Source organism: Panulirus ornatus, chromosome 16, assembly GCF_036320965.1.
Source record: "Panulirus ornatus isolate Po-2019 chromosome 16, ASM3632096v1, whole genome shotgun sequence".
Classification (NCBI taxonomy): Eukaryota; Metazoa; Arthropoda; class Malacostraca; order Decapoda; family Palinuridae; genus Panulirus; species Panulirus ornatus.
The window spans coordinates 36145757-36156492 of NC_092239.1; positions in this window are offsets into that span (position 1 = coordinate 36145757).

Consider the following 10736-nt stretch of genomic DNA (forward strand, 5'->3'; position numbering starts at 1 on the left):
GATGTACCCGAGATGGGATAACGAGGTTGACATTTTAGGATGCGGAAGAGGTCCAGCGGACGACAAAAATGGTGTAGAGAATGATAATGAAAACGGGGTTAAGGAATAATAGCCACGATGATAAAATCAAACAATTAATCGAGTCTCGCGGTAAAAAGTGGATAATACTGGTTCCTTTACTCCAAAGGAATAATTACAGTCTTAACGATCCACCAGAGTTGTTGTTTGTTGGGTATATATATATATATATATATATATATATATATATATATATATATATATATATATATATATATATATATATATATATATATTCATACACATTCGCCATTTGCCCGCGTTAGCGAGGTAGCGTTAAGAACAGAAAACTGATCCTTGGAGGGAATATCCTCACCTGGTACCCTTCTCTGTTCCTTCTTTTGGAAAATTAAAAACGAGAGGGGAGGATTTCCAGCCCCCCGCTCCCTTCCCTTTTAGTCGCCTACTACGACACGCAGGAAATACGTGGGAAGTATTCTTTTTTCCCTATCCCCATGGATAATATATATATATATATATATATATATATATATATATATATATATATATATATATATATATATATATATATACATTGGTTACACCGAGTGAAAAGGCCCTTTTGACGGAGCTGTATCAACGGGATTAAAATCTCCTCAAAGATCTTTTCACTACAATGGAAATAGTCCAGCCTTGGGCTACAAGGGCCTTCAGAAAAAGCTCCTGAGCAACACCGGGACCCTTTCATAGATACGTGGGTGTATATGTGTTTGTGTGTGTGTGTGTGTGTGTGTGTGTGTGTGTGTGTGATAAAACTCGACAATTGAGTGGCGAATCAAACAATCCTGCTGCCTCAGAGGGCATCGAACTCATCAACAAAAAGAGTAATGGACTTCGAAGATAAACACGCCGGTATGAATGTAAACAAAAAGAGCTCCTCACACTTAACGTTGCTTAACGTTTCCGCTAAACCTGTAAAACGCGGGCAGACTCAAGGGCGCGTACGTAATGGTGTAATCACAATGTATTTGTGATTACTGTTTGTGAGTTATGGTGAGAGAGTTTTACACTCGGGTTGTCCCCATTTCTTAACCTTTTGTACACACACACACACACACACATACACACACACACACACACACACACACACACACACACACACACATGCACACTCCAGCTTACAGAGGAGAGGATGTTAGCTACCGTTTTTGGGACTCGAACCCTGACCTGTTAGGCTGGAGGGAAGAAGGCACAAACGCTATCTATTGCACTACTTAGGCTCCTGCGTCATGATGTATAAGTACAACACGTGAAGGGAGTGAGGAAGGGAAGGGGGGTTATATTCATGGGGCCCCACCCCTGGAGCATTTTCAACTATCATTTAAGTTCTTAGAATCTATGTGTGTGTGTGTGTGTGTGTGTGTGTGTGTGTGTGTGTGTGTGTGTGTGTGTGTCTGTGTTTACACTTTACCCTCGCGAGACCAATGGATTATGTGATTCATCTCTGCTCAGCTTATCGCGCACACGTCCACTACTTTACTGTCAAGGAAACGCTTCCTCATGACCCCTTCTGACACCTTTACTGGCCCTATCTTCGTCTCACGTTCTCGCCTGGGGTGGCCCCATGTGAACGTCAGAGAACTGTTGTATGTTAACCTCACCATAGCTGCCTAGGAAATTCACAGGCAGTCAGTCCTCTCTTATCAACAAGGTTAAGTCCTTTGGACTCTGTGGAAACATGTCTCGTGTGTCTGTTTTCAGGCGAAAGCCCAACCCATCTCGAGTCGTCATTTCATTTCAGGAGCAGCAGATACCTTCCTGAAGTCTTATTCTCCCATGTACTCCAAGGGCGATGCTGGCACTGGCTAGAACATACGTGTGGCTTGCTTCTCTCTCACGACCCCATCCCCGCATCATGTCGAACCCCAAGGTCCCTTTCACAGTATAAATCATGGCTCGTTTCTCGTCCCCAAAGATGGTGGCTGCATTTTGGTCCGTTCGCTCTATTTCCTGTCTCAATTACTTTATTTTTTTTTTCTATCTCGGGATTTTATACCATTAATCATGATTCTAGCCAACAGCTACGAGTCACTTACATCCCTTTGCAAGTCTCTGCAATCCCTCTGTAGCTCCGCGCTCCTTGCATAACTCCAGCGTCGTCAAAAAACGAATATCAGCCATGATTTAATGCCATCTCGCAAGTCACTTAAAGTAGAACAGAAAAAGTAGCGATCCTGGTATCGAACCCGGGGAGATTCTAACTTGTCGCCTTCGTCCAGCGCTTAAAAGGCTTCCTGACACGTGCTCTCTGCTTTCTCTCATCTAGATAGCCATCAATCCATTTATTATATCCCTCGTCTGACACCGCCTTGGAAGTGGAGCTTATCATCAACACAAGACAAGGTATCAAAAGGCCTCCTTGCTGTTCAAGAATGCACAGTCCACCCACACAGTCTTTCTCTGTGATGTTGTTAACTCTATTGTATAAATACAATAGGACTGCTGGCCAAGGACTTGTCTGAAGCTATATGTTGGCTCTCACACTACCTCGCTTGCATCTTGTGGTCTGGGCAACTAAGTGACTCGGAGTTGTTTCCGCCCTCCAAGAAATAACCTCAGTTTCCCCATTAACTTTACTGCTATGTAGCTCTGCCTTGGCAGGAAATGGAGCTATTTCCCAATCATTGTTTCTGCGATCTTTACTTGCCGGCCAAGAAATCCTCTGTTGGGCCACTACCTTCAATGTTATCTTGCTCTGCCCGCCAAAAAAAAAAGCCTCTGTTTCCTGTTTCACCGTTCTCGTGAAGGCTATTGTCCTTACAAGTACCTGTCTGTAGCCATAGGCTACCTGCCCAACACCCTTCCAATATCAGCACAATGTCAGCTCTTTCTTATTCCATTGGCACACTGCAGTCTAAGATTGAGGACGTAAACACCCTTCCCAGAGGTCTGTCTGTGTTGGATCTCCACCCACTCCTTCACTATGGGTCTGTGTTTTTAATCCGGGCTTCCATGAAAATCAAAAGTTCCGCGAAATTCCGTAAAAGTTAGAATAAAAAGAGATTAGCGGGTGTTGCTTACAGAATCACAGCAACTCATGATTGATAAATAGAGCTCTTTTAACTTGAGTTTGGCTTATGGTCGCACCAAAATATCTAAGCAGCAATAGGAAGGAATGGGGAAAAATTGGACAGAAATAACTGGGTTTCGAATATTTTACATGTTGCTTCCAGGGTTTGCTCGACAAAGAAGAGACTGAAGAACGCTAGTATATGTGGCGAGATGTCATGTGGTGTACCATAGCTGAAGAACACTAGTATATGTGGCGAGATGTCATGTGGTCTACCATAGACGAAGAACACTATTATATGTGGCGAGACTTCATGTGGTCTACCATAGACGAAGAACACTGGTATATGTGGCGAGATGTCATGTGGTCTACCATAGCTGAAGAAAACTAGTATATGTGGCGAGATGTCATGTGGTCTACCATAGACATGTCGTGTGGTCTACCACGGTCCCTCCTCCCTATGCAGGCCTCGCTCCCTCATCAGTCTCTCAATTCTTCGAGCTTGTTCTTCGCTTACACCATCAAGTCTTCAACGCATCCCATCTGTTCAATCAGCATTCATGCATGATCTCCAGCAAAGGCCTCCTGTTCTTATGGTTCCCTCTGAGTTCCTCCATAATCAGTGTACGTTTTCTTTTACTTTTCCCGCCACTTCTTTCCTGTTGTACGAGTGTGTCTCACTGTCCCCCAGTTTGCATGCTTTACGCAAGACACGATAATTGTGCCATTACTGGCACATGTCGGTCTAAGTGTGACTGTAAGTGTATGGGTTCTTTAAGGTAGACGCGAGTGTTGTGTAAGACGTACACAGGGCAGTGTCTTCTCCCACTAGACCACCGTAGATTGTCCTGTTGCTAAATGCATTCACCCCAACTATACGTGTAAGACAGGTGTCTCAATACACCGTTACTTTACCTCAGTCCTAGCAACATGTTCTGCATTTCTAAGAGATTGTATTTCAGTCCTAAAGGGATGGAGTTTTTTCCCCTTTAGCTGATCTATCAGTCCGTGCCGAGTCTCACCCAACAAAAATAAACAGAATTTACATTCCTTAGTAAATCGTGGTTCACGTGGGGGACAGCTGCTGCTCACAGCACCTTGACGGATCTTCGTAAAGAATGTTATAATAACAGGAAAATTACCCTCCCTGCAAGATGAATGAATCATCGCCAACAGAAGACGGAGGAACACGAATATTGCTGACATATAAGATGGTATGTTAATCCATGGGATAATATGTTAACATACATAATGACATATTAATACATGGGATAATATGTTAACATATAGAATGATATGTTAATACATGGGATACCATGTTAACACAGAACGATTCACCAATTCGAGGGATGACAACAAAACTACGGATTCCCTTAAGAACACTTTTAACAAATATTTCGCGCTTCAAGTCCACGACGAACATTTCTTGCGCCTCTTTAGCCACACTGACAATCTCCATGGTTTTTTCACCAAGAATCATCGGTGTGCCTTCCTCCTTTTTACGACGCTATTCTCAGGTTCTAACTTCCTCCAGGATCGCAAACAGCCTCGAAGGGACCCAGCTATCTGCTGCTGCTCGGACTCCCTCTTCGTCCATGTGTTGTGGTGAGCTGCCGGGGTATCAGACTGGTCAAGGGGCAGCTGTCGTGGTGGCGATGGTGTGTGGTGGTGTCGCCACAGCCCTGCACAAGAGGAGGGAAAGACTCATTCCCTGCCTGACCTGCAGCTTTGGCACCGATTACACCCCACCTTACATCACAGCCCTGGCTGGGTCAGCGGGGCTAAAAAGCTACCCATCCCCTGTCTTACGTGACTGGATGAGTGTCTACTTCGCTCTGGATCTCCAGGATCCAGGAACCTGGACACGAGTGGCAGACGAGTCCCGCTCAGTCAGTTTTATGAGTGCGGAGTTCCGCAGGGAGCTGCTCCAATGACAGTGTACCAGGTTATGGGCGACGAGAGAATCGTGCTCACAAAGATATTCATTTGTAGATTCCTCCAAAGGAGCAATGACATATACTGAATGATTTCTTTCATACAACCATTATCACACACACACACACACACACACACATATATATATATATATATATATATATATATATATATATATATATATATATATATATATATATATATATATATTATATAACCTGTTGCCAAGATTTCCCTCATTGCAAAAGCGCAAAAACTCTCACCATTACCAAAACAAAAGAAAACGTTAACAAAAGATTTTACACTGCGTCCCACCAGACAGACCTCCACTCTCGTGGTGTCATATCATCTCGCTGTGAGCAAGAAAGACCCAGTAAAAAGACTCAGCCGTCACAGCTCAGAGAGCACTGCCACACGACGAGGCTGGAAAGGGAGGTATCCTTGGCAAGCAGCAGAAGGAGGAGGAGGAGGAGGAGGAGGAGGAGCAGCGTCGTCGGGCGACGTCCGCAAGCCCTTGGTCGAAAGTACGAGGCTACAGGCGGCAGCAGCAGCAGCAGCAGGAGGAGGAGGAGGAGCAGCGTCGTCGTGCGGCGTCCGCAAGCCCTTGGTCGAAAGTACGAGGCTACAAGCGGCAGCAGGAGGAGGAGGAGGAGGAGGAGGAGCGTCGTCGTGCGGCGTCCGCAAGCCCTTGGTCGAAAGTACGAGGCTACAGGCGGCAGCAGCAGTGGACGTTGGTGTCAACGAACCGGCATCTCTAAAGAAGGTATTATTGTGGCGCGCCTTACGTCATAGTACAAAGTTCACCACCTGTTATGAAACATTCCCCCTCCCCCGAGCTTCGGGCTTTCCCCACGCCCCATTTCCAACCCCTATGGATCTTGAACTATACACACGCCTCCCTTGAAGATCCGGCCATGGCGAGGCAATTATCGTGGTCACACCCGGGTCCCCACGACGAGTCCAAGACGCTGGCGTGTGTGTGATGATCACAGGGAGGAATATCACGACAGAAGCCCTTGCATTACTCTGCTTCATGCCTGCCTCCCGTGATGTCTCGAGAGAGACCCTCGAGACATTCCACCGGGTCCTTCCGAGTCTATTTGGCCACCCAACATCCTCCAACAAAGGATGCGACACTGAGACATTCATATTTTTTTTCTCGTCCAGCAGAGATCTGTGTGGTGAGAGATGGCTGTGCTGTACCTAAGGCACTGCGCCTGCGAGCACATGAGCGCAACGCTTGGCCTTTTAAGTGACGCTGCGTCGCGATGAGTCACACAGCGTATAGACCCCTGGATACCAATGTGCATCACGACATAAATGGTATTCTGAAGTCAATGGAGGTGAGAGAAATTAACCCGAGTCTCTCTTTCTCTCTCCCTTGGCCATGTCTTTGATGATTGAGGTCGACAGCTGCGCCTCGAGGTCAGAGGATTATCCATGAGGACACTTTCGTGTTTCAATTTGTGCTTCGTGTTCCCTCTGTCTTGACTCTTCCACTCCCACGCCATACCCGACAACCGCCCCGGCTCTTACCATACATGCAATGACCTCCTCGTCCTCTCTCTCTCTCTCTCTCTCTCTCTCTCTCTCTCTCTCTCTCTCTCTCTCTCTCTCTCTCTACGTCTCTTATCACCTCTCACACTCTCGTCACCTCACACTACCGTTCTCCCCACGTCTCTTATCACCCATGACACTCATCACCTCACTATTCTCTCCCCTTCACTCCATCACTCCCTCACATTACCATCCTCCCCGTCCGTCTATCACCTCCTCACACCACGTTAAACGCTCACTGTTTAGCCTCAATCCCCTCCTACACCCGCCACATCCCCGGAGCACCAGCATCAAGCAAAGGGAGTCCGTCAGCTTGGCCACTACCAGGTGACCGATGGTATCTGACAAAACAATACAAAGGCGAGTGAGCTGCAGATTGGAACGGCCCTTGTAATCGGGGGCCACCCCTCGTCCCTCAAAGACTGAACAAGTTACAATGCATGACAAAACCTTAATATATATTATATATATATATATATATATATATATATATATATATATATATATATATATATATACATCCCTATGAGTCCACGGGGAAAATGAAACAGGAAAAGTTCCGAAGTGCACTTTCGTGTAATAATCACATCATCAGGGGAGACTCTCTTGTGTCTCCCCTGATGATGTGATATATATATATATATATATATATATATATATATATATATATATATATATATATATATATATATATATATAATGAATTGTCAGTGCTATCAGTTCATATGACCTGCATCCAACAATAAGGTTAACGCAACCGACACCTGGTATCATTGTTTGGTTAACTGCCAATTGGTTTAATCTTATTACTGTAACGATACCTTACGGAGCGCTGGTGCAGACAATGCCTCCGAACCATGATATAATGTTATCTGAAACCACGGGTACGATACTCACATGAACAGATTGCAAATACGTGTCCTAAAAAGTCTTTTTTTTTGTAAGTAGCAGACCTCATAAAGTATTAGGCACTTATATCGTGATGAGTCTTGTATTACCTAACCCCAGGATAATGCGAAATCGGCCACGAATGACGAAATTCGTGTTAGCCTGCTGCAATGCGTGCCATGCAAAGTTCACAACAATTATGCAACGATAAGTACCATGTTGATTATGTGTGGTGTCTTCTGGACACAGTGGAGAATAAGGATATATCTAATATATTAGTTTTTGCTGAGATGAGTTGTGGCGCTTTGCAATCAGACAAGAGAGAAGTTGCGTTTTAGTGTTGTTAAATGTAACCGGGTTACCGCTCCCCAATTCAGAGATGATGCACAAGTCCAACTTCAAAAGACCAGTGTTCGGTCCGAGTGGAAGAATGAGTATCAGAAAGAGTAAGAGGGAAGGAGAGTGAGGTGAAGTATATAAAGATCTGAGTCATAAGCCAGAGAGAGAGAGAGAGAGAGAGAGAGAGAGAGAGAGAGAGAGAGAGAGAGAGAGAGAGAGAGAGAGAGAGTGAACGGGGTTAACGGATGAAGAAAGAATATCATTTAAGGAGAAAAGGGAACAGGCCATAGGAGAGAACCTTAAGGAACACCACTGTTGACAGGACTGAGGGAGGCAGTCGCTGCGTCAACGATTACTGTAATGGACCGACTTGAGAGGGAGCTATGCATCAGGGAACTGAAAGAAGCACATATATCAAAGGGAAGAAGTTTAGAGACCTTGGACTTATGGCCACACTCTGTCAAATGCTTCGGAGACATCGAGGGCCACTTGTCAGTACTGAAATCCCTGAGAGAAGAGCACCAGAGGTGAAACACATAGGAGAGAAGATGGCCAACAGACCTTGTGCCGTGAAGTCCATATTGGTGATCAGTACGAGAGAGCGATGGGTTGGTGGCTGGAAGCGTCAGAACAGTCTCCTTTCTTTGGGATGGGCTGCACCAAGGCATGCTTCCAAGAAGAGGGGATAAGTTTGGGGTCTCATACAGACGTGAAACTGACAAGCAAGGATCGGAGCTGTGTTACATGTACAGCCCTTTAGGACTCGAGGAGGTAGAGAAATAGTACGCTTCCTGTGGATATTAAGTAAAGAATCTGTGAAGGAAGGACCAACGAAGTCTCCCAGAGTACACAAGCTAGCGTTTTTGAGCAAGGGGAATAGGGTGCGAGCATGTCCCGTTGAAAAAGAGAGAGAGAGAGAGAGAGAGAGAGAGAGAGAGAGAGAGAGAGAGAGAGAGAATGAAAAATGTTGAAGGACCGTAAGGGGGAAAGAAACAGCGAATGTACAGCGGAAGCGTTCAGATCTTACTAAAAAAAAAAAAAAAAAAAAAAACAAGAGGTCATGTATGTTGGGAGAATGGTCGTGACTCTCGGAAACTCGCATTGAATGTTTAAAAAAAATCTTCCTTGTTCGCTAAGAGAGAAAGAAAAGACGGGGGACTTTACCCCGCTGGGTTCATCTCTAGTTGAACCTAACCAGTCCTTGTGGTGTATACTGAAATCCCCTACGTAGAGATGATTTCGACCCACGGATGTGCTGAAAGTGATGCTTAAGAGGCAGATCAGAAAGTTAAAGATCTGTACATACTTCTGAGGAACTTGGGGGAAGATTATACGAAAACCAAACCGTAAAATTATACAGGGAAGAGAAATTACGAGCCAGATGGCTTCGAAGTCAGGAGAAGCGAGTTCCGCGAGGCGAGAAATGAGTTTTATTTTTCTTCTACCGTACTATAGTACGCACAAACACCATCCTTGGAGCGGAAAAGATAATGTAAAGACCACAGCTGGAAACTTGATAGTGTAGAAGAGACGATGCAGCCTTGGTCATCTGGGTTTCAGAGAGATTAGGGAAAGTGAAGTGTGTTCATCATGCATGAGGTTGGATATATATATATATATATATATATATATATATATATATATATATATATATATATATATATATATATATATATATATATATATATGACTGTGAATGTTGCAGAAATATTCATACGAGTGTGTGTGTGTGTGTGTGTGTGTGTGTGTGTGTGTGTGTGTGTGTGTGTGTCTGCTGACTTTATCTGCCTATGAATACTTAAGCACACAGCACAACATCATGGGCAACTCCTGCCAGCAAATCAGAGGCCAGGATCTTGGCCACGGCCAACGGAGACAAACGACTCAGTTCCATCCTGTCTGGCTGGATGGCAGCAATTATACAATTACCCGCAAAATAATTGTCGGGCTCCTGTTGTGTGTGTATATGTTACTTTCATAATTGTTCTCGTTAAGGAGAGAAAAAAAAAGAATGCACAAGACAGTGGCTTCATGACGAAAGGAGGAGGGGGTCCTTGTTATTCATGCAGAGACCCTCAACACAATTACCTCCTCTCTTCCTCCTTTATTTTTACTTATTTCTTTCACGAGTTCACTTTTCATCGTCGTCTCTAATTACGTCCAGGTTTCCTGCTTTCATTTCTCACTCTCGGCCTTCGTGTGCCCCTCTCTCTCTTCTCTCTCTCTCTCTCTCTCTCTCTCTCTCTCTCTCTCTCTCTCTCTCTCTCTCTCTCTCACCTCTCACATCAGTCTCCAAATAAAAAGAATCATCCACAGGCTCACCCTTCCCAAACCGACATCCACTGTCCCACTTGTTTACCCAAACGGTCATCCAGTGTCACATCCGTCTCCAATCGTCATCCAGTGTCTCACGTCGCCAGCCATCATCCAAAGTCTCACCCGTCCCCAGTCTTCATCCAGTCTCAAATGTTCCTAACCATCAGCCAGTGATTCGTTTGTCTCCAACAATAACTCAGTGTCTCCTACCTCACCCCCTCATCCGTCTCCAACCAGCACCCAGTGTCTTAAAAGTCTCCAACAATCATTTAAGTCTCTCACTCGTCTCCAAATGTCATCCAGGGTCTCCTAACACACCCTTCATCCGTCCCCGACCATCACCCAGTCTCTCATCCGTCCCCAACCATCACCCAGTCTCTCTCATCCGTCCCCAACCATCACCCAGTCTCTCATCCGTCCTCCTACCATGACCCAGCTTACTCATCCGTCACCCCACCATGACCCAGCTTATTCATCCGTCCCCCCACCATGACCCAGCTTACTCATCCGTCCCCAACCAAGACCAAACTTACTCATCCGTCCCTCCCACCATGACCCAGCTTACTCATCCGTCCCCAACCATCACCCAGTCTTTCATCCGTCCCCAACCATC